Source organism: Stenella coeruleoalba (assembly GCF_951394435.1).
Source record: "Stenella coeruleoalba genome assembly, chromosome: 4".
Classification (NCBI taxonomy): Eukaryota; Metazoa; Chordata; class Mammalia; order Artiodactyla; family Delphinidae; genus Stenella; species Stenella coeruleoalba.
Genome location: NC_137149.1, coordinates 58,219,190 through 58,245,547, shown reverse-complemented (window position 1 = coordinate 58,245,547; position 26,358 = coordinate 58,219,190). Strand labels below are relative to the sequence as shown.

Here is a 26,358-nt window from a genome sequence, read left to right as displayed (position 1 = left end):
CCTCCCACTGCGCAGCACAGGCTCCGGACGTGCAGGCTCAGCGGCCATGGCTCATGGGCACAGCCGCTCCGCGGCATGTGGGATCTTCCCGGACCGGGGCACGAACCTGTGTCCCCTGCATCGGCAGGCGGACTCTCAACCACTGCGCCACCAGGGAAGCCCTGGTCTCATCTTATTCAAGATGTTTTGAGCTAGTCTTCCCAGTTTTACTCTCAAATAAACATAAAATCCGTTGTAAATTCTTGATTAGATTTTGATTTTCATTGTATTAAACCTATTGATTTAGAAAGGTTATGGTATGTTGTCTTGTCATACAGAAATATGGTTTTGTTTTACCATTGTAAAGTTAAATCCATTTTTTTCTAAATCAATTGAACCATAATTTTGAAGAGGGACAAACCTAAAGTCTAGATACATGAGGCAGGTATTAGTTTTTTGTAGTTGTTGTCGCAAACAACCACAAAATTGTTGTTAAACAACAGAAATGTACTGTCTCACAATTCTAGAAACAACAATGACTTACATAAAGATAGCAGCCAGGTTTATGACCCTAGACATGGGATTAAAAGATTTATTTATGGAGAAAACACCTGTATAGCAGTAAAGGCAAAATTTAATACGATCCATGAATAACCAAGGGTCACCAGGAAAAGCCACTAACATATAAGATGAAGACCAATATAAAGAGAAAATAGGGACTTGAAAGAAAGAGAGTAAAGAATGAATGATAAAAACCTCAAACAAAAGGAGTTAAGTACTTGAGACAGAGTAAGATCATGAAATAAGAGCAAAAGACTATAAAAATGACCATTCATACAACTAAAAAAAACAAACCTTTACAAATAAATAAATAAATCAACAGAAGAATTGAAAGATATGGTTGAGATACCATTAAACATTAAAAATGAGAGAGATGAAATGACTAAGAAATAACAGCCAAACTGTAGGCTCAGTCTAGGCATTGCAACATGTAAATAATAGGAATTCTAAAAACTGGTGACATTGAAAGTGACAGTGCTGTATACTGGTTTCACATCATTTCAATCCACTTGTTATGACTTAAGTAAAGTTGTTTTAATCCACCTGTTTATGAGAAAGACAAAAAAAACCCTTCTTTTCAAAAGTTTTTTTGACATAATGAAGTAAACTGGGTCAGGATGTCATCATCTCAACTGCTGTCATTGATAAGCACTTAGCAGCTCAGGTGCTGAGGGGCTCCTCTGGGGTCTTACTAATAAAAACAGATATAGAAGTACCTACGGTGAGGGGACATATACACTACAAATACTGAGAGTTTGTGAGGGGTATCCAAGAGTTTTGTTCAGGGCTAAGCTACCCTTGACTGATCTAGCTCTCTGAAGATCTTGAGACACTTGCTCCTGCCATGGCCAGGCTACTCTTAGTTGGCAGTGGTGTTAAACTGTGCAACAGTCTCAGGAAGCGAAGGGACATCTGTTCCTTCCTGGGTGAGGCACTCCTCATAGGCAATGGCACAAACAGGTACCTGGAATGATAACCCCCGGAGCAGTCTAGCCTGCCCTCTGACCCCTGTTGCCTTCCTTCCCTAGCAACATGCTCTAGCAACAAGGAACCTTTATTTTTGTGCTAGAGAAACTAAACTTGTATAAAGGGTACAGCTCAACTTAATTTGGACTTTATTTTTGTCATTGCCCCTTACCTGGAACCTCTTCCCACCCCCTCCCCTAAGTAATTTATCATTTGTTTGCAATGTTTTATTTCTTTACTATCTTATTAAGGATATTACCCTATATGCTATTAGCTTGTAAAATTATTATAAATCCCACAGCAAACCTGTGTTAAAAAAACTATTGGCAAAGGCAATCTCAGCCTCTGAGCATAGCCAGTCCCCAAACAAAACAGGCAGCAAGTATATTAAACAGACACAAACACGAATTTTCAAGAACTGGTGGACAGTGTGCTTACCACAATGGAAAGTCACTTTATTTAGAAATTTCAAAAAATTCAAGAAAAATCTGAGCTAAAAGCATCCAGGGATTTAAGGAAAAAGTCATACTAAAGACAGAATGGCATTGGACTTGTCAAATGGCCACAATGAAACGTAGAAGAAAATATAAAAATGACCGAAAACCTGAGAAAAATGAAGTCCAATCAAGAATTCTATACAAAACCAAAATGAGGATAAATGAATCACTTTCACACATGCAAAATTTTAATTTTTCTATGTGATGTTCTTCAAGAAACTACTGAAATATATTTTCTATCAAAACAAGTTAGTAAAGCCAAGAAGTCTAAATATTAAAACCTAGGAAAAGGAGAGAAACCATGAGAATCGCCATGACAGAAGGGAAAATAGATTCCAGGAAAATGATGGTTCACCAGGTCTGAAGCTGCCTTTTTAGATATAAGCAGGAAACAGAAGAGAGAGCTTTAAGTCTTTAAGAAGAGTAGAACATTGATGGTCTACTTGGTCTGTTAGATATACCCAGAAGAGAAAGTTTTAACTCCTAGCAAAAGTTTGGAATAAGATATTGATACATTTATAGAAATTAAATAAATAGCAATATGAGACAATTATCAACTTCAGAGAAAACAAACATTTATATAACAAAGGATACATATTCTACATGACTCAACTCTGAATAAGAATATTTATATAATTCTCATAACATAAACAGTAAGTATTGAACCATCTAAAATTTAAAATACAATTACATTGGGTAGTTGGAAGAAGGGCATGAATATGAGTGTGTGAGTGAGTGTGTGTGAGAGAAGGAAAAAGAGAAAAGGACATAGGACTAAGTATTCAAAATATTGTTTACTTTGAGAAGTCATTTGATATCTAGATATTTAGAATATCTAATTATAAAATATTAAAAAATAGCAGGATTAGCTTTTAATTATAAACATGGAGGTGATTACCTATAAATTATGTCACAATTTGAAAGTGGTTACCAATAAGAAATGAGAAAAAGGTTTTGAGCAGGGAAGGTAGATGGAAGAATATCAGTAGTATTTATAATGATTTTTATGGAAATATGGAATTTTAAAAAGTATTATATATATGCATAATTTTAAATGATGGTTTATTTCAGCCATTCATTGTGTCTCTCAATGGCTTTGTCATGGATGCTTTTACTTAATCCTACAGTCCACTGAAATTGTGGTTTTTGTGGTTTTGCTTATCATTCCCCTTCTACATATAATTATTTTCTGCTTTCTTTGCATTGACCTAACTGACATATTTGTCAAAGTCAAATTAACGACCCATTATGAATGTTTTAGTGTGTGTGTGCGTGCGCCTGTGTGTGGGCAACCATTCATTCATTCATACAATCATTCATTCATGAAAACAGACAATTAATTGCCTACTGTGAATTAAACATAGTGTCAAACATTCTAGCCTTGAAAGCCAATAATGCAATTACATTAATTTACACTGCTTTTTTTTTCCCTTGAATTTCTGAAACAAAGTTAGTATGGTCATCCTAATATAGCACTAAATGTTCTAGTGTTTTCATGTACTCTTTTTTTCCTCAATTCCTCAACATTTTCAACTCCTCCACAGAGATTTAAACATTATTTCTCAAGCAATCCAAGAGTATTTTACATAGCATAAGATAGGTTAATCTTAAATGCCTGTTAATTTATTATGAAAACAAAGGAGGTCAGATACACATAAAAAACTACAATTATGAGAATAATTATCAAAAGCCCTTGTTCTTTAACAACAATCCTAGAGAAATCAAGTAGTTAAATCTGAAGGTAAGAATTGGATTTTTGGGTATAGGACTTCTAAAGTTCTAATGTCTGGTTGCTTTCTTCCCATGTATGTGCCCACATATAAGTGATGTTTATATAATATCATCCTAAACAAACACAAGTCATATATTTGTCACACTAAGTCCAAAAACCAAATTAACAAAGCTAGAATAAAGATTATAGAATATATAGTAAGTATGGATAACTGTAACTGCATATTCAAATTCATTCTAGATTGATCCTACACAGAGGCAGAGAAGATGCCTGCTTGATGATTTAAATTCAGGAGCATCTTCATAATCTCCACTGAAAATTATCTGCATCAGATCATCCATGTTTATGTTTTCCCTGGATTATAGCTCTGGTAATGTCTAAAATCAAATACCTAAACAGGGGAAAAACTTTAGGTTTCAACATTTGTTTACATCTTAATATAAATGAACTTACTAGATACATTTCTTAATAAAGTGATAGAACAAAGCACAGTAATGAGGAAGGAAGAATACTAACACCTACTTTATACTATGAACTTTATACACATTTCACATAATTTAAAAAATATTTCTACAAGATCTATTTTATTGCCATTTTACAGATGAGTAGAGTAAGATTTAGCAATTTACTCAGTTATAATAGAGTTGAGGAACTAAAATTTAAGCTCTCAAATGCCAAAACCCATTCTACAGCTGCTTCATATGTGAATAAAATGAGTAGAAAGTCTGAATAAAATAGACCTTTATTCTTTTCTTAATGTGTCCTTTAATGTTGCTTCACATGGTGTTTGTGAATGATGGAGTGGCAGCAGAGGCCAAAAGGACACTGTGAATATCAAAGAGGAAGTTTACCTAATTTATCACTTTTTATGATCTAATATGGTACAATTATTTATAAATATATTTATCTATATATACGTATACGTACACATACACATGTATATATAATACCAGACAGTCACACCAAGTTTTTCAATAATAATTTATTGCAATATAGAGAACATTCATTAATGAAGAACATCTCAAAGAAAAGGAAGAGGGCCTTGGATCCTTTAGAGGAAAGTAAACAAGGGAATCATTGGTAATTATTCTGGAAGTCATGAGGAATAAGGGAGAAGAGTTTTTATCTTAGAATATGTCAGAGAAGGGTACTCCTTCTGCTGTTAGCTCTTTCCTTGAAAGACAAAGGGGAGATACTGGGAAACAATAAAACTGCCTTCCTCAAACAGAGGGTGCTTAGGTAAACTTCAACAGTACATAGACACACACACACACACACACACACACACGCAGACACACACACAGATCTAATAAATAACCTCCTTAACATTTAACACTTTGAACAAAGATATGAGTTTTCCCTATTCTTTAGAATCTTATTTTTTGTTGTTTTAATATGATAACATTTATGAACATATTTGAGAGTTCTAGAGAAAACTGAAGAGGTAGAAATGTGGCAGTGGCAATGGCAGCTGCATTGACAATAATGGTACAAACTGTGTCAATGACTACATTTTCAAGAGGTCTATTTGGATAAAATACAAGTGTTTTCAGGAGACCGCTGGTGCTGAGAATTTCTGGTGTTTTTGTTTTGTTGCCAACTACTCCATGCTTCTTATCTCAATTGTTATTCTAATACTCTGACTAGCTTTTCATTATACTAAGGAAGTGATTTCTCATCCTTGTTTTCATTGTCTGTTACATTCCCAGTCACTGTAATCTATGACAGGTGACATACTCTGCTTCTTATGATAATCTTACACAGAGATTAAAAGGCAACAGTATTACACACACACAGAAAAAAGTTTCAAAATAACTTGATTTTTTTGTTTGCATTTGAATGTTAGTTTTCAGAACCAAAACCAGCTATCTCCACATTCAGTTTAGACACTGAGAACTGAAACCACACCTTTCTTTCCGCATTAACAGGACTCTGCTATTCCTCTGTCCTCAGTAACATGACTTCATTTTTTCTAGGGCTCTGCTGTCCAGAAAAATTATTTGATCCTTCATTACAGGCATTACCTGCAAGATCCATCAATTCTTCAACGGAAAATATCAACAAACACTTTGTGCCCTAAGATTATTTGAATCTTTCACCTCAAAATCTTTGCCCTGCTGTTTCCACAAATCCTAAACTACTGTATTATCTCCCCCCTAAGACACTGCCAAAGTTTTGCCAGGTAGCACTCTGCCTTCCCATGGTAACTCAGCTTTGTTTTATCAATGGGTTTTGTTGGTGATATTTGGGGAGCGATCTTCTGACTGACTGTGCATTGTAGCATTCTTGGAAAAAAGTAAGTTAAGCTTAAGAACCATATGGAATGTATATCTCTTACTCTACTTAGCCATAATGCTTTGTATAAAAAAATTCCATTTAGAAAGACTTCAAGATTTATCAGTCATTTAGACATATTGTAAAAGATTTCACCATATCCTTTCTCTGAAAATATTATGATATAAGGAAGGAGAGAGATGTCAAAATAGAAGGAAATTAATAGTCTAAACTGAGGCAGGAGATAGATGGGCTCCAGGTTACACATTTACAGCCAGCCTCCTATTTACACTTCCAGATAGAAATAACAACAGGAACAGGGTAAATAGCTGGACTTTGCCTCTGGTGGACACTTTAAGATAACAATAATAGCACGAACGAGGAGGAACTGAGCTCTGCCCAGAAAAAAGAAAGGGAGACCACATGCTCATTCTCGAGGTCAAGGAGAGCTTCCTGACTACACATGTGCAGAAAGGCTCCTTGAGGGTCAAAAAGGGAGGGGGCACCACTCCACAGTAGTAGATGTCAACCGACCCATAGATCTCTTTGTTAGAGTCCATCTTGGCTAACAGATGCGCGCACGCACAGAGGGAAGGATCCTGAGATAAACCAAATATGGACTCAGAGCCAGGCAAAGCTAGATGACTGGCCAGAGGAAAGCCGGAAGAAATGCCCCATATAAAGTGATTCAAACTACCATAAAGGCACAACTCTCTCTCTGAGTCTGCCTGTGTGAGTCTATTCACACTCACTCTTTTTCCTCCTAATAAACACTTTACTTGTTTCACTATTTTCCGTCTCTTTGTGGAAATTCATTTCTACAAAGCTGACAGGCCAGGGCCGTGTCACTGGCCATTTTCCCTGGTGGTCTAGTGGCTAGGATTCAGCACTCTCACTGCCGTGGCCTGACCTTAATCTCTGGCCAGGGAACAGAAATCTTGCTTCAAGTGGCTGCAGGCTGAAGCCACCCGGAGATCAGAACTAACAAATGATTTTCATCTGGCCCTCCCATTAACACCTCAATTCCATTTTTCTATCTACTTAGTAGTTGTGCAAACTTGGGAATGTTCCTTAGCCTTTTAAACACCATCTGTATTACATTTTAAATGAAAATAATAACATTCCTGGTTTGCAGGATTACTGCTGGAATTAAGCCTGGGCTTTGCATGTAGAATGTACTTATCACTTTTGAATTTCTTTTCAAAGTAAGAACAATGTGCTTAACTTGTATTATACATCCCCTCCTCTTTCCTTTTTCATTTTCATGAAAAAAATGATGAAACTGCAGAATCTAGAAGGTAAAACAGACACTTTTTTTTGCTTTTATTATTTAAAAGCTAAAATCCAATAACAAGATGGTAAATCTGGAAAAAATCTTTAAAAGGAAGCAAAATAAAAAGAATCAGAGGTGAAGCAAAAATAGAAAAGATGAATAGTGGCTTTTACTTTGCTGTTGATCACTTTCTATCCCCATGATACCTCTCATCCCTCCCCGTAACAGAAAAAGGAGAGTGGATGAGCAAGGGAAGTTGAAGAAACTTCCAAAATAATTGTGGAAACTGACAGGAGAATGAAAGAAGATACATTTTCAAACTGAAGTGGTAGAAATAAGGAGAAGAAATATTTACAATATGTTAAACATTAAAAAAAAAAGCAAAATCGTAACACTAATTCAGATATAAAATGAACAGATGTTAAAGGTTTTTTTAATCATTAATAAGGAAACTGGTAAGATGTTACATCCAGTACAAAAAAGAATCTAAATACAGCAAGTTTATAGATCAAGAATATTGAAATTAGTGTTCAAATAGAAGCAAGACTGGCTTCACAGGAAATCAACTGAACCTCTACCAGACAGTATTAATTCGCATGTCTATAGACAAGAGTTTGCATTTCTATAATTTACCTACAATATAAGCGTTGTAAAACAGCTCACAGTCAATGAAAGACTGGAATCCACTAAGCAGGAATGGAGTGTTCTAGATAATGCGTATGTAGCTTTCCATTGAAGCAGATTGTTCCTATAGATCCTCCCACTTAATTAAAAAAATAATCTCAAAGAAAGATTATTCCAGACTAGAAAACTGTTCTTATTAAATGCAGCCTGATTATTTACATAAATGCAGCAAGAGTCTTAACCTACCACTTAGAGCTTCTTAAATTTGCCTTGCTGAATGTTAACAAAAGGAATCTCAGATTTGATTTATGAGTCTTATTATTTGCTTTCTTGAACTCAAAGACCCAATCCTGAAAAACTCTCTCTGTGAGGTTTGACCTGCATTACCTATAATTTTGGATAATTTCCTCTTCCTAAGGTCCTCAAAATATTCTAAGGTACCTGCCTTGCCAGAGATGATCTTCCTTACCACAGGGCCTATAAATTAGGTACCAGGTCAATTTTCCTGGTTGGACTTTGCAAGTTTTCATCTCATAAAAGCAAACTTAGCTCCTTTAAAGTGGCTGGTCATATCTCATTAAATGTGCTTCATTCTCAAATATCACATTCCAGGTAAGGGCTGGTTACATAACTAATATTCCCAGTAACACCATCATGGTAAACAATTATACCTTAGTAAACAGAAGGATAGTTTCTTAATGGCCGTATGCAAATAACAAAATAGCCAAATGAAGGAAACGCAATACAACGTTCTAAATTCTTGGGAGAGAATGGGGGTGGGGAGGGAGAGGGCAATCAGATATTATTATTTTCTTAATTTCTTCTTTTTTAACATCTTTATTGGAGTATAACTGCTTTACAATGTCGTGTTAGTTTCTGCTGTATAACAAAGTGAATCAGCTATACATATACCTATATCCCCATATCCCCTCCCTCTTGCATCTCCCTCCCATCCTCCCTATCCCACCCCTCTTAGATGGTCACAAAGCACCGAGCCAGATACTATTTTAAAATGTTCCATTTTATAAAAGCAGAGTTTACCAAACTTATATGGGTGTAAAGGAAGAAAATAATTTTCCCTCCACCCTTCTAAATTCTTAGCTGAGACCCCTGTAGTATAAAAACAGATTAACAAGTGAAAAACAAACAGGAAGTTTATTAACATGCATCTCTCATGTATACACAGGAGCTACCCAAGGAAAAATGAGTAACTCCTTGGGGTGGCTTAGAATTCAGACTTAAATACCATCTTACTAGGGAAAGGAAAAGAGGTCATGTAGGCCACTTAGAGGAGAGTAAATGACTTCTAGGAAAGACGAATGGGCCCTTAGAATAGATGAGAGATATGATAGTATTACAGTAACTAACCAAGAAGACCATTAGACTGAGGGCATTCTAATGCCTTGGCAGCCTACACAAGTGAACAGAAACCTAAGCCAGCGTATATTCCTGTAAATGCCGCAAGGTTAAGAAATGAAAATCTAAGAACAACCCATCACAAATAGCCAACTAGGCTTTCCCGAATAAGGCAACCACCTAAGCTCTAGCTAATCAAATAATTTTCTTGATTTGCTTCTGTATCTGGTCTATAAAAGCCTTTCCCCTAGTTCCTGTCTAGTGGAATATTCCTAACCATTTTAGGTTGGTGCTCCCCTATTCAAGTAGATTTTTGCTCAAAGAAACTCTAAAAACTTTTAATATGCCTCAGTTTTTCTTTTAACAGTAGCTTATGACAATGTTTCTCTGGGTGTGGTGTCACCTGTAGTCTCCTTTCCTGTGATAAGAGTCAATCTTCCCTGGTTGATGAAATTCCAGGGGAGGGGATTTATGACAACTGAGTTCCTTTTGGAGGATGTGTCTTTAGGTAGATAAGGGAGTTCAGAGAAAGCCTCTCCCTGCATTTGCTGTTTTGCAAGTGCCTATAGCCCCAAATAATTAATATACCCAAGTGGAATACTTTGGAGCGGCATATTTTGCTACCCTTACGAGCAACAGTTATATTAAGAAGAAAGGGCTTCCTTATACAGAAAATAGAACATTAAAACAACATCAGTGTTATTTCAAATAAATAACATTTCCCTTGTCAGTTCATTCAGTCCTACATAACTCATTCTTTGTTCTTTTCATTTTTATTTATTTATTTTTAGTTAAAATCCATCACCTCAGAGTTGCAAAAAACTGTTTTTCCTTGTGATAACTCTTAGGATTTACTTTCTTAGCAACTTAGAATTATAGTTACAGCAGTGTTAAATATAGTCATCTCGCAGTATGCTACATCCCCACTATTTATAATTCATTCTTAATCTGCTATCTTGGGTTAACAGTCTCAATGAAGGCACCTGGAAAGGTATATAGGAGGAATTTGTGGAACTCTGACTCAGCAGACTGGTATCAAAATGCCATCAGAAGCCTAAAACCAAGAGTCTAATCTTTGAAGTATAAATATTTTGAAGTACCTGGTATAGCCTTTTCCATGGGGCTCTGAGACAGTCTCCTTTGTGCAATACTCAATCTTTGGCAGGTGGCTGATGAAAGAGCCTTCAGGCAGAAATCAGAATAAACTACCTGCAGATGACAGAGATTTAAAATAACTGGTTAATTTATTAATAATCTCCAAATTTCAAAGTTCTGACAAGAGATTAAAGGGGAGAAAAACAATTCTTTTTCCTACTGCCCTCCTAGATTTCTGGTGGGGCCCTGTATATTGAACTAATCAAAGACACATTAACAAGAGAAAAGCAAACATAAGTGTATTAGCATGTGAATTAACAACTGAAAAGCAAACATAAGTGTATTAGCATGTGAATCGTGCTTACATATGGGGGTACCCAGAGATGAATAACTCAGACATATGGTTAGAACTTGGGTTTATGTAGAATTTTAAGCAAAAGCAAAGGAAAGGGGTTTTGGACTTCTGGGCAAGAGAAGGCAAGGTATGGGGAGGTGATCAGGAGAAGTATGGTAAACAAACCTTGTTTAGTTGTGTTGGTCTTAAGTCAATGCCTTCTCCACTGGTAAGAGTTATTGAACCTCTTACTCCTGGTAGGATATCTGGAGACATCTTTTACAAATGTAAGCTTCCCTCACAAAAGGAAAACTTGTGCCCTGTTTTTAGAGCTTTTCCACTGTTAGCTAGTTTTCAACGGCCTTTAGCTAAAAATAATTCATATGTCAAAGTAGCATATCTGGGGGTGGCATATTCTGGTACCCTTCAAAATCATAACAAGAACGATGCAAGCTCACTAACAAAAATATTTGGTTGTTTCTGTGTCATGCTAACAAGAAAGTAAGGTCAATCTAAGAAACAAGTTCTACACAAAATTCACATAAGCACAATTGTTAATCCTATTTCCAAATGAGACAGTGAATGCTACATCCGATTTTTAAATTGAACAAACATAATTTTTAGATAAAATATTGGAACAATACATATAATAATAATGAACTAAAAATATGTACTATACCATGAATATAAAAATCATACACTTAAAAATATATCAAGAATATCAAGTAACAAGATTAAGACATCTTTGTTGTATTAAACTCTTTAGGTAAATCTGATGAGTTGAGAACCACTTGCCTAGAAGATGTTGTTTCAAATTGTAAGTAAAGCTGCTGCCTAGTTAAAACTTATTAACATATTGATGGGGTTCAGGGCATTCTACCCCAAAATATGGCATCTTGGCATGTTGAATATCTTAAGCTGAAGGAATATGAGAAAACCAAAGCAGCAGGAAGGTCACTCTGATCCCCCCTCCCCACCTTCTTTCCTGAAAGCAGGAGATGAATCTCCTATGTGAAAGGCACCCTCTCTCTGTACCAGGAGGAAGGAAGACATTCTTAGCACTGAAAAAGGGAATTGGAGGCCAAAAAATCTACATAAACCTTGTTAATCTAACCTTTATCTTCCTAGTTACTTCTTCACCATTTACCACCCTTAGTACAAACCTTTCTGTCTTAACAAATTCGTTACAAATTTATAGTTTTGTTGTCTAAAAGGTATAAAAGCTTCCATACCCTGGTCACTTGTTTGGGTCTTCATTCTCTTGTGAAGTCTCCCATGTACATGTAAAAATTTGATAAAATATGCATGCTATTTCCTGTTAATTTGTCTTTGTCAGTTTACTTTTCAGACCAGCCAGGGACTCAAAGAGGGCTGAGGAAAACTCTTCCTCCCCTACCACATACTTGACTGATAACATTATAGTATTGTTGCCTAAAATCATCAGACCAAACATCACCAGGAATCTGATAAATATAGACAAGCTCAGTGAAACACTATTTCAGTACTTTTAATGAATTTAGTACATATTATAAAAAGTGAGGGAATTGACAAACCACCAAAAACTTCACAAAACCATATAATTTTTGAAATATTTATTCTAATTATATATTACCTCTATAAATTTAACCTAGAGAAGGCTGAACATTTCTTCTGAGTTCTCAACTCTTTCCATGCAACACATCATCAGAAACACAAAAAATAAGCCTACTTGTTTATAGCACCTTTCTTTTTTAAGGCTAAAGAATAAATCTTTCTAAATTTCCAGAGGTCCTCTGAAATATCTCAAAGATAGTATTAGGTGCAAAAGACATACTCCAATTTTAATGGAATTGAAATAATTAGAATCCAATTTGGGGAAGCAGGAATGAACAAGTTGTAAGAGGATATTTGAATATTTGATTAATATAAATTGTGAATGCCTGAGAAAAAATACTTGGATATCTATTTAATGTTAATGTCTATAAAACATTTAAAAATAAGCATAGAAGAAAACATTGTTTTAAAGACATTAATTCCTTCATAAGTAAGGAATCTGTTTTTGTAATTAAGGCCGTAAGTATTAAGGACATAAAGATGTCCAATCTTTGCTATTTAGACAAATTACACAGAAAAAGATTATAACTTTTCATATTATAGGAAAAGTCAATAGTAAACCAAGGAAATAATTCTATCATTTTTTGCTTTATCAGTTAGTAATTGGCCAACCTAGCATTTAGGAATACCATTTCTGGTCTTAGAACCTGCTGGGTTGCAAATGCATACTGCCAAGGGAATCATGAAGCATATATACCCAGTCTTGACATTAAAAAGGTATAAGTAGGGCTTCCCTGGTGGCGCAGTGGTTGAGAGTCCACCTGCCGATGCAGGGGACACGGGTTTGTGCCCCGGTCCGGGAAGATCCCACATGCCGTGGGAAGATCCCACACCCCGTGAGCCATGGCCACTGAGCCTGCGCCTCCGGAGCCTGTGCTCCGCAATGGGAGGGGCCACAACAGTGGGAGGGCCGCGTACCGCAAAAAAAAAAAAAAAAAAAAAAAAAAAAAAAAAAAAAAAAAAAAAAAAAAAGGTATAAGCAGTGTATTTTCAACATTCTTCCAAAAGACCTTTGATGACCTAAGACATGAAGGCTTGGACTTCTGGAAGAGAACTTATAGAATGCCAGCCATTGAATCTCAATGGAAAGTATCTTCTAAGTTACTGTGAGCAAACAGCTCAGCAGTAAAATTTGAAGAGGTGGCTTCTAAAATCCATGTTTCCAAATTACAGAGACACAAATCTTTAAAAAAGATTAGAAAAGCATCCCAACTACACACCTCAAACTGAGGCTACTTAAAGAATACTTTGGTATCAGAATACTGTCAGAAGACTGCTAAATCAAGACCTTTGTATGAAGCTGATGACAGCCCAAATTACACAGCTTCCACCATAAATTTTTGCAGCAAGACTATCTATATGCCAAAAGCCATAGATTAGCATATTCTTTCTTCTAGCACGTCAACCATTTAGTCTATTTCTGCCATTTTGCTGCTTTTATGGTATTCGATTGCTGATAAGTTAATTCGCATTCCTTAAATTTTTTGAAGAGGTCCTTTAAATATTGTAATATTCTCTATATTCTTCCCAAAATGTATACCGAGACATTATCACACATTACAGCTACAGCTTTATGTCTTGTGACTGTTATTTGTAATATCTACTACCTGGTTTCCCTGGATAAAAATCTAATCTCCATTTCTCTAAACACTTCAGAAAATCATTTACCTTCCCCTAGACACTTCTGATAAATGGAAGAGTCTCACATTATTAATGCCAACATTCAGTCACATTAAAATTGGACAAGAAATAGCAAAATCTATCTGCAGAAAACAATTTCAGAGCTGTTCACAGGGGCTGAAGACAGCAATGTTGGGAACAAATGTAGAAGCTCTCCTTTTCTTAGATTATTCTCCATTCCTACTCAGGGAATTTTCCCTCCCCAAGTAATAAACCAATGGAATGAACACTCCTGTCACATTAAATGACATCTAAATTTAGGTTGTATCCGTTTAGACTACTATGACTTCACTTGCTTACCACACACAAACCTGACTTGTGCCTAAGGAGTACTTATTAAAGTTTTTCAGACAAGCAAGACCCTTGACACCCCCCTCCCCAATTTTACATTGTTAGATTGTCTTAGAACCATACAAAAATATTACTGTGGCGAATTAGAGTAATCAATGATTAACTCCTTAAACTCTTCAAATTACTTGACATGGTAACTGTTACAAACTGAATTATTCAAATTTGGAAAAAGTGGTCAGAAATTTATCAAGAAACTGAAGTCATAAATGTTCACATGCCTTAAGGTTCAAGACATCGCACTCCCGCACAGCCTTTGGGCCAGAGCTCCATTCCCCGACCTGGCCAGGCCTCTGGAGCTAGGTGCCGCTTCACTGTGCCTCTGAGCGAGGAAGGTGGGGGGAACGGTGTCGCACTGAGGAGGTTTGCAGTTTGCTTGATAGGTGACGTGAGCCACACGCTTCACAGAGAACTCCGTGACGCCGCGAAGCTAGAAGCGATAGCAGCGGCCCTAACTTCCCGTTTCCAGGATTCCCTTGCCGGCTCCCCGAGAGCTCCTGAGATCCCGCGAGATCACGCTTCCTCTGGCGAGATCACGCTTCCTCTGGCGAGATCACGCTTTCTCTGGCGAGATTACGCTTCCTCCGGCAAGAGCGATGGCGGCAGCGGTCCTTCAGGCCTGATTCAGCCGTTCTCTAAGCTCTTCAGACGCTGAGGGCTTACCAGCCCATCAAAGCTGGACCCAAGGTGAGTCCCCTGACACCCTTGAGGTAACAGCGCCGCCTGCGGGTTCCAACTGTGCTGTTTGCTTTCCTAGGAAATCCCACACTCAACCCACCCTGGGTGGCCGCCATGTTAGGAAGAAGAAAAAAGAGTGTGTGGTTGTTTGGGTTTTTGTGGGGGTTTTTTTGGCCATGTTGCATTAGACAGTCTAATAGTTTTAACACTGTTAGCCGGGATGGTATCTTTGCCATCACTTTTTGCGTTATGTGCAGCTAACTGTTAATGAACTAGTAGAAAAATCCATTTCTAAGCTGGCTTTCCAAGGCAGAAAGTATGGAATCTGGAAAATGTTTACTTGGCCTAGGTTCACGAATTTTGTATCAAAACTTTGAAACGTTCAACCAAATCCAGTCATTGTGCTGCTCTTAGTCCTTGTGTGAGTTGCAGCCACTATCTATGTACTCATTGTCTCAGGAAAATTAGATTTCACCATTGAAGACTTTCCATCAATCCTTAGGATATCAACCAATCCAAAAACTTTCTATGCTTCTATGCTTTCCATACTAAGAACTTCTGATACTAAACTATAGCAATAAACCCTGTGCACTTAGTTCACTAAATTGACACCATTTTAGAATTATCTTTGTTGTTACCTTCCTTATTTGACTAAGTAAATAAAATTCAGTTTGCTTGTATCATAACTGGTTTCTTCATTTGAGGTAGGGCTTTCCTGTTACTTCAGTAATCAACAAGAATGAATTGGGCTGTGTCACAAAATAGCATCTTCCATACAAATTTTAGGGTTTTTTAAAGTTCTGTGACAAATACTTTGGAATTTTGATGGGGATTGCATTGAATCTGTAGATTGCATTGGATAGTATGGACATTTTAACAGTATTAATTTTTGCAATCCAAGAATATGGGAGACCTTTTGTGTTTTTAATTTGTTTCATCAACATCTTATAGTTTTCAGTGTACTGGTTTTTCACCTCCTTGGTTAAATTTATTCCTAAGTATTTTATTGTTTTCAATGCTATCATAAGTGAGATTATCTTCTTAGTTTCTCTTTTCAGAAAGTTTGTTGTTAGTATTAATGCTAATTTCTCTTTTCAGAAAGTTTGTTGTTAGTGTTATACAATGGACTTTTGTATTGTATCCTGCAACTTTACTAAATTTGTTTTTGGATGAATAATTTCTGAGGATCTAATGTACAGCATGGTTAACACTGTATTCAATACTTGAAATTTGCTGAGAATAGATCTTGAGTTCTTATCACACACCCAAAGTTAACTATATGAGGTGTTGGATGTGTTAATTAACTTGATTGTGGTAATCATTTCACAATGCATACATATGTCAAATCATGCAGAACATTTTAAGTACATACAATTTTATTTGTCAATTATTCCTCAATAAAGCTGGAAAAAATAACATTTTCCCCTTAAATTATGAGGTAAGAAAAGAATAATTTAAAGTGTCTAATTTACTGCTGTTTGCCCAGATATTTTCCAGTACATATAAATTAGAACATTCCTGTAATAGAAGCTTTTGAATCAGATTTATTAGAGACTTCTAGGAATTGATTTCATCTGTTCAAATTCACAAAAATGTATATATCACTTTAAATTATTTTGCTTCAGTTTTACCATTATGTCATTATATTCAGCCTGAAGTAAAATGCCCAAATCGCAGATTTTGGCCTCCTGCTAAAAGAAAAATTACTTATAAATATATAATTGCTTTACCAGCTGAAAAACAGATACACATTGCCATTTACTATATTTGCATGGTAGGTGGTTATTCTTCCTTCTGTTAATCCTTGCAGCTATTTACAGATACTAACAGAAATAAACTATTAGTAATTGCTGTAATTAAATTAAGTAGTAATCAGCTATTTAATTTGATTAGGTAGTGACGAAATAATACGGGTTGATGAGCTATTTTGAGGTCTTTTCATGTTGGACAAGTGGTAGTAAAAAAAAAACAAACCCTAATGAAACCTGTTTAGATGACCAAACCTAGTGTCAAATGAAGATATTTTGATGAAAAAGTATTGACCTTGCTTTAGAAAGAGTGTGCAGTACTAATTAATTGAGGATTGTCTGGAAATGATCTTTAGTAAAAAGTTTTTTTTCCCCCAGATAAAACCTTACCTCATTAATGATCATTTTATATAAAATATACTTTAACAATTCCAGATGAAAATTTAATAGACTCCGTAGTAACAATTGAAATATACATTTCAATAAATGGCTTTTACACTAAGTGTTCCCAAACAGCCTGCTTGGATATGCTTTTACAAAATTTTTCTGTTTTTCTCCCTCTTTCAAATATTATACTGCCCACTAATTTCTAGTCTCTTCTCTCCAAAGGACTTTGAATTTGGAAAATAAAACAAAACATAAAATTGCTGAATATAAAACATAGTTGGCTTTAAATAAGTGACTGCAAAGAGTTCCCAGGATCATAGACATGGCATGTGCATGGACTTACGAGACTTCTGTTTTTACTTCTCTGTGCCATTTTGAGTATTTATGAGTTTTTAAGTTCTTCCCAAGAACTGAAGAGAAAAGTTTAGTGAAAATTAGTATGCTCGTTCTTATATGATTCTACAAATAATACAGATCTATTATGTTTCCCAAATATCTCCACCTCCAAACATTTAACCTATTGTGTAATCACCTCTACTTGAGTGTTGGCTGAGCCTAGCGACTCATTCCTAATGAATAGATCATACCAAGATGTGACACTTTCAAGATTATGTTACAGTAAATAATGTGGCTTCTGTTTTGGGTTCTCTATCTCTCTCATTCATTCTCTCTCTCTTTGTCTCACCCAGCTGCCATATGTGAACTGCCCTATGGAGAGGTCCACGTGGCAAAGAACTGAAGGGGGCCTCTCATCCACAGTCCTTGAGGACCTGACGCCTTCAGTCCAATAGCTGTCAAAGAACTGAATCCTGCCTGCAACCATATAGGAGCTTGCAAGCAGATCCTCCCGCAGTGGAGCCTTCAGGTAAGACCATAGCCACAGCTGACACTTTGATTGCAGCTTTGTGAGACAGCTTGAGGCTAAGCCACAGGTATAGTCCTGATCCATACAAACTGTGAGATAATCAATATTTGTTGTTTTCAAGTTATAAACAATCACTATCACAGATATTTTATTGCTGATTTCCTAATCATAGGTCCCTTGTGATTTGGGAGTTACATTTTTCTGCTTTACCTGTTTGACGATTCTTGATTGCATGCCAGGTATTGGATATTAAAGAATAATAGACATTGAAGTAGATAATATTTATCATCAGTAAAGACACACCCTTTCCTCTGTTGGCTCTCTGAAGTGCAACCCAAATCAATCTCATGTGTAGTTGAGCTGGGTTTAGGATTTGTTGAAGCTATAGTCAAATTTAGATCAGCACTGTCTTTGTAAGTTGTGGATGTAATATCAGGAGTCTCCTTTCAGAAGGGCTTGAAATCTGAGCACAGCTGAGAGAGTTTCCAAAGATGACTGATCTCTCTCTCTCTCTCCATATGCGTGTGTGTGTGTGTGTATATACATATATATATATATATATATATATATATATATATATATATATATATAAAATCTTACCAGTTATGTTTCCCTGGAGATTCCTGATGAAAACATTACCTACCTATCATATATCTACATTATTTGTATTTTTATTTTATTTCTGCCTCCACCAGAATATGAGACTCATGAGACAAAGTGAGCTTTTTCTCGTCTCTTCTTATAAGAGCACTAATCTCATTCTTGAGGGCTCCAATGTCATTACCTAATTACCTCCCAGAGGCCCCACCTCTTAATATCACCATTTTGGGGGTTAAGATGTCAACAGATGATTTTGAGAGGGATAAAAACAGACCAGAGCACCTTCCCTGACTTAGTAGTGACCTGATGTTCTATCAGGCCATTTACTCACTTGAGACCTTCAAATTCTCACAGTAATACCATTGTTTTGTCTGCTTTCCAAAGTGTACATATCTTTCCTTATTTATCTTATAGTAGCAAATATTTCTTAAGTGCCTATCATAAACCGGAAATCATTCTAGGCATAGAAATGTAAAATAGTTTAGAAATATAAAACGTCATTCCTCAGGCACTTACCACATAATGTAACCAGAAGCTATTTGGTATCCCAGTCCTAAAAAAACCTACCTAAAGTAAGTGAACTTTAGAAAGTTAGCTTAAAGGACATGTTTTCTACCTATTCTTCTAAATAATGTAAGTTCTTTCCCATTTCAAGGTTGACTCTAAAAGGTATACATACTTGGTTACTGTTACAACATTTCTAGTTGATGATTACATTCACTAAAAAAACACTTTCAGATTATGTGCTTGACTTGTAAATGATTACTTCAGGAGACAGTTATATATAAATCTGTTTCTGTTTTATCTGTAATGTTTTTAAGAACATTACTCAAAGTACCTCAAGTAAGTTAGAGTGCAGTAAAAGTATAGACATGTTTATGTTTTGAAAAAAGCATGAGTTTTGGAGTTAAGTATATGAGGGTTCATTTGTCAATCTATATCAAAAACCATAAAAATAATTCATTATTTAGTAATTCCAGTAATTTTTGGAAGGAAAATGAAATTTAAAATGTACAGAGGTTTATGGACAAGAATGTTCAGAGAACATTACACATAAAGTGGACAATGGGAAACAGTATGAGTATTAGCAATATTGGAATAAACAAAGTATGATACAACCATAATATGAAATACTATGCAGCCAGAAAAATCTTATAGAACATTTATTGCAAAATGAAAAATCAGGATATAAATCTTATATTATTTTAATTTTGAAGAAAAGAAAAAGTCATTTCTGCCCCTTATATTTGGTAAGATATGGGATTAAAAATATAATCAAATACATAATTATTTCATGTACATTATTTCATTTGAATTGAAAACAATTCTGTCATAGATGAATTATTTCTACAGTAAAGCAAGAGAAGTGATATTTTCAGATATTAACCAACTTTCTCAGTACAAGAGGGCTAATACAAAATTCTGATAAATTGAGCTCAGTTCAGTGCTAGTCCTATTCTTAGTTATGACAGAAAGGCTATGCCCAATTCAACTTGTACCTGCTTTGGAAAATGCTTCCTATCTTCAGTAAAATGAGTATGAGATATGTTTACATTACACTTTCTCTCTTATGTATGTTTAGCTCATTTTCTCTGAAGGACAAAAATGTCTCTTCCTTGAATTCAAAGTTTGGGATTTTTTCACTTCCCATCTTTTTGATGTGCTTCCATGTGTAGATTACACATTGCTTGAGTTCAAAATTAATGTGCAGAATCTTGTAGGCAGTTGGTTAAATTAATGCTCCTTCATAAATATTTTTAAGTCTCTAAATTACAAAACCATTTCACAGATGAAGGAGAACTTTGCTAAACTTTAGAAACTGGAATTGCAAGAGCAAGGAAGCTTAATTTATTAGCTACAGCTATGTCATAGAAGACAAAAAATGAGGTTTTTTCCCTCAAATTATTCTGAAAATATACTACACTTTACATATGCAAAAATAAAGATAGTAAGAGGAAATTTATACCTTTGACTGGCTTAAAAAATATACAAAGACAATGTCATATGAACAGTATTGGGATTGAATTAAATATTGAAATTGGAGTCCTGAGTAGAATGAAATTTAATCAGTCAGTTTAATAAAGTCTGTGTTTTCCTAAAATTGGTTACTGTTGACTCCTGGAACTTCATAATATTTTGTTAAGAGTGTCAGGTTATACGTTTTTCTCTCCTGACAGACTATAGATTTCTTAAGGGCCAAGATCCTGTTTTACTAATATTTGTATCCTTTGCATTTCTACAAACCTGACAGCTGGGAGGATTTGAATGAGTTTTAAGAAGGAAGGAATCAATGTAGACTAGACCTAGTTGAAATTTAATAATTGATGATGGGAATGTTGATAATAAATGGTGAGAGTATTTTACATTTGTAGGGATTTGTTTTGCTTTTGTTCTCCGCTATTGGATACACAGAGCAAAACCGTTTTCCTGTATTTCCAAAATTATTCTTTATAGAAAATCAGAAATTGTTATGAAACCAGCATATAACTTCTATAGTTTGAGAAAATATGCCCCTTTTGATAACCCTTATTTGATATCCCCCTTTGGTGTTAATGCAGGAAATATGCTTTATGTAATTGAAAAAATATGCTACTTGGCTTTACAATTTGAGATCATACTCTATCTGATGCTGAGGGAAGGCTCAAATGAAGCGGCAGTGTGCTGTAATTGAATATGTACAGGCCTCAATATAGCAATGTCATAACACCTAAGTTCCTGACATAGATTTAGCAAAATCACAGTTTTACTGTTTTATATTTAATTTTTTTGTATTTGTTGCAACCCTGAAGAAAAATATTGGAGTAGAGTAGGCAGCCACATATTTGTTTAACTCATTTATTTAACAGGTATTTTTTTCTTTGTGTGTACAGCACTGTCTTAGCACACACACAAGAATGTAATCTTGGAGTTTCATTAGATGACTTTGATGCCTTATTTTAGGATAAAAGAATATTGGCATACAGTATTAAGAAAACTTTGTTGTTCAGAAATTAATTTGCTGAAAAAGAGTGGTAATTAGATCATTCACAAATTAAAGAGAACAGAAGGGAAAATATCATTAGTTGACATTATTGTCAGTGGGACTAACTAGTATCTGAGAATGCAACGAAATAGCTTCATAGGAAAGACAAAAATGTAAGCAGGGGAGTAAAAAAGATGGGACAGCTGAGAAAAAGGAAAGAAAAGCATGGAAAGAGAAAGAGAGAGGCTGAGTACGTGAAGAAAGGGAACTTAGGATCACCCCTATGATTTTGGAATCTCATAAAGATATCAAGCCAGCGATTAACATTCCTTTCTACCACCTGCCTGAGTGATAAAGCTTTTCAAATCTCTGTTTATAAACAAGGGTCAAATTTTAATGTCGGAATTAGAATTCAGTTTATTTTTTATAGGAAGTTCTAGAAGCAAATATAAACCCCTCTGAAATCATAGAAGACATCTCTAAATGATCATGATGTACTTTCCCACTGAGCCAGGGTATGGCCTATGTATCCATTGTATGAAGGCTCAAATAACCACAACCAACAGACAGTAGATGACCTTTGAGATTAAACTTATTTTCCATCCTGCAGTTAACAATCTCAAAGAATTATTTATCTTTCATTCACCAAATATTTATCATGCCAGCCATTGCGCTATTCTGAAAGTGCTTACATTCTAGTAAGGCAGACAATAAAAAAAAAGAGTAAATAAATAAGATACCAGGTTGTATAAATGCCATGGAAGAAAATTAAGCAGAGAAAAGACTGTAACGAGTTTTTAAGGTGGGAGAAGTTGCTGTTTATACATATTGAAAGATTCATTGATGAGTCCCAAATAAAGGAAGGGTCAGGGAAATGTAACAAGTAGAGAGACTGGCAAATGAAAATATTTGAGGCAAGGGACTTCCCTGGTGGTCCACTGGTTAAGATTCTGTGCTTCCAGTGCAGGGGGCATGGGTTCAATCCCTGACGAGGAAACTAAGATCCCACGTGCTGCATGGCCAGAAAAGGAAAAAAAGGGGGAAAAAAAAAGTAAAACAAAAATATTTGAGGCGAGAGCACACTTGGTGCATGGTAGAGGGACCAGAAGGCTAGTGTGCTAGGGATAAGGTCAGTGAAAGAGGAGGGATCAGAACTTGTAGTTTTTACAGCAGTTTGGCTTTCCTCTGATTGAAATAGGAACTCATTGGAGGGTTTTGATCAATGAGTGACATTATAGGACCTGTATATAAAAGACTCCTTCTGGCTACACAGTTGAGAACATATTATAAAGACTCAGAGAGGGACATGAAGAACAGTTTGGAGGTTATTGTAAATACCCAGACGAAGGATAATGAGGGCTATAGTTGCTTAAATTTGGGTGGAGCAGTAAATGGTGAGGAGTGGATACATTTTGAAGATAGAAACAACAGTGTTTGGTGATGGATTGGATGTGGAATGTGAGTAAGGAAGAAGAGTCTAGGGTAATTTCAAGATGTCAGGCCTACCTGGAAGATAAAGTTACCTCAAACTAAAATGAAGAAGACTAGAGAAAGAGCACATTTAGGTAGGTGTAGAAGTCAGGATAGGCTAAGGTATGTTGTGATAACAAACAACTCCAAAATCTCAGGCACTAAAAACAATGAAAATTTAGCTATGATACATGTCCAAAGAAAATGACAACAAAGTTTCTGTTTGTCACAGCCCCTGAAGGGCCCATGCTGACTAAGGCTCCATGTTGATAATGTGATTTAACAATCACTGTGGCACAGGTCAGTAAACCCATTGAATTATGCACTAAATAGTAAATCTTCTTTCCAAAAATAAAACTCTTAACTTACACTCAATACTTCATTTGCCAAAGCAGGTGACATGTACATTTATATTAAAAAAGGGGCTAGAGATACATTTTTACCATGTGCCCAAAAGATGTAAACTGGACATATTTAGCAAGTAGCATTTAAGATTCTTCAGAAGACATTTAAATTTAAAGGTGCCAAATTTGTAGTTCTGATTAGATATCCAACTAGTAATTCCAAATTAAGAGTTGCCTGTATGGGTATAGAGTTCAGGAGAATGATCTGGATTACTCATTTAATTAAATATTTAAAGCCATAGTCTTGGGATTGACATGTACAGAGAAAAGAGTGTAAGACCTAAACCATGGAACACACAAAGATGAGTGGTCAGGAAGGTGAAGGAGAACAAATAAAGGAAACTGAAAAAGTATACCCACTGAGCAAGGTAAGATGGAAACCAAGATAAATTGTTGTCCCCAAAGCCAAGGGAATAAAATAAATTAGGAATGAGTGAGTGATCATTTATGCTTAATACTGATAATAATGAAATTGAACTCAATCACTGGACTTAGCAGTGTGGAAGTTATTGATGACTTTAAAAAAGAATTTTTCTGTAAAGTGGTAATAAAAAAAATGCCTGATTACAACAGGCTAAGAGAGATTTGCAAGAAACAATACTGTGACAGTGATTTTAAGAGTTTTTGATATAAAAGAAGAAATACCTAGAGAAGGAATAGGGTCAATGAGGGGTTTTCCTCTCCTTTCTTCTTTTTTAAGATGAGTGATTTTAAAATATGTTTTTATGCTGATGAAAATGGCACAGCAGAGAGGGAAAAATGATGATGCAGAAGAATATTTCATGTTTCTTTAAGAGTAAAGTAGAAATTGCATGCTTTTGATTGAGCCAATTTTGAAGTTTTAATGCCTTCAGCATTAACAACTGTTTTTCTCTCTTTTTCTCTTTTTGTGTCATGTAGAAAGAAGGGGAAAAGTATCATTAGGTCAAGAGGAATCTGAGATCTGTTAGATATTATTGTAACGGTAGATTGAAGAGTAGACTCTTACGAAATTCCTTAAAATAAAATAGCTATTGTAAGATATATTTGAACAAATGGAAGGACTTTGCATGCCAATCAAAGAGAAATTTTTGTCATATTCCAGGGATAGAACTAATTGGACTGACAATAAAATAGAATTAAGGTGACTTAGGAAAGAAAATCAAATCAAATCCTCGAAATAGACTAAACTGTAATTTCCAGGCAGCTGGGATTTTTTGGAAAGGGATGATGCGGTGCAAATGTTGTCGTATATTTGCTCTACCAGATCCTGTATCTGCTGTGCTCAGACAAGTGGTGCTGACTCCTATGGTTGCATCACCTGGACACTCTTGCCAGCAGGGCTAACAGGAGGTTCCAGTGAGATATTAGTGGGCAGAATAGAGCGATCACCACTCCCTCACTGTTTCAGATACCTCCTCAACTCTAGCAACCCTCAGTAGTTCTTACTCCACAGGTCCAGCTTTCACCAGGTTCTAATTACACCAGTCCCTCCCCTGTCCCGTTCAATTCTTTCTACTGCTGTGGATTCCTGGGGCCTCAGCATCTCTTTTTGGTTCATTCAGACTTGCTCATACTGCCTAAATAGTTCATTTATTGAAATCTTTTCACTTGAATTATCTGGGTGTGATTCAGTATAAATTCAGGGATGGTATCTTTAAATATTTTATAGGACACATTATATACTTGACATACAGTTGACATATGTGTTATACTCAGTCTCTGCCATTATTGATTTTGTTGCTCATATTGCTCCTAATTTGCCCAATGGGAGCCCATTCAAGTTGGTTTCTGTATCCTTTTGGCACATACTCTCCAGTTTTTGAGTTCTGCTTTCTCTCTGGTATAATAATACATTTCGGGTTCACCATGTTTTTCCCTGCCCTGGTACTGGAATTAGCAATTTCTCTAAGGATCCGGGTTCCTTATGGTGGGAGATAATATCTTAAAATGAGTCAAGGTGCTAAATGTGCTTCTTCTTTTGGAGATGTCATTGATTTTTTTGGCCTTTTCTCAGCTCTTAGCCCTTAGGAAATATACACATTTATGAATTGTAAATTAATACTAACACTTCTAATTCTAATTCAACATTAGAACATGATTCTTTTGGGCTATCTCCTTTCACATTTATTATTGCTTTTTTTAAAGGGATTTATTTTAATAAAATTGATTATATGTCTGCTGAGTTTACCTGGTGAGCTAGCATAAGTTTCGTTCTTCTATTTTGACACCACTAGAATTGAGGTGCTTTCTCAATCATAGGTAGGCTGTCTTAATTCTAGAAATATATCTCATGTTAAAGAATCTTGCATGGTGAGAATACAAATTTTATTTATGCAGTGATCACATACTGAACTTTATGGTGGACCATCTAACCAAATACACACTTTCTAAGGAAGACTAATGAGTCTGTCTTTATGAAAAGCAGTTTGTAAGCTAATGTGATAATCTAGGCAAGGGATATTTAGACTCATGGTGCTTAGCTCAAGGTGAAGCATAAATGGGGAGAAGTGAATATATTTGGAGATAGAAATGACAAGATTAGTTATGGACTCAATGATAAATAGCTGATGATAAAAGAGAGAAAGAGGGTCTAGGATGATTTTAGTGTTTTACCTGTGAAAAACTAGAAGAATGAAGTTTCACTAAACTAAAATGAAAAAGACTAGAGAAGGAGCACATTTAGTCAATCAGGACAGACTAAGTTATACTCTGGTAGTGAACAATTCCAAAATTCCAAAGGCTAAAAGCAACAAAGATTTATTTCTTGTGATGGCTTATCTAACTCCAGAGTCCTTGCTAGATAGGGTCTTCGTATAATCCCTTTTAACAAGCAAGAATTTTTTCATCTCAAGGTTTAATCTAATCCACCCCTCTAGGGAGTTAAAGTAAACTCACCCATTGCTTGGCAGACACTCCTTGTATTTCTTAAAATTAGCACAATTAAGAGTTA

General features: G+C 35.6%; 1 long non-coding RNA gene across 2 annotated transcripts in view; it reads left to right on the top strand.

Moving 5' to 3' along the window:
* Nucleotides 1–14,883: 14,883 nt before the first annotated feature.
* Nucleotides 14,884–26,358, top strand: part of LOC307185642 — a 50,523-nt gene continuing 39,048 nt past the window's right edge. For both annotated transcript variants that reach the window (XR_013828130.1, XR_013828131.1), the window contains exons 1-2: nucleotides 14,884–14,999; nucleotides 17,815–17,990. This is a non-coding gene — a long non-coding RNA (uncharacterized lncRNA). The remainder of the gene's footprint in view (nucleotides 15,000–17,814; nucleotides 17,991–26,358) is intronic.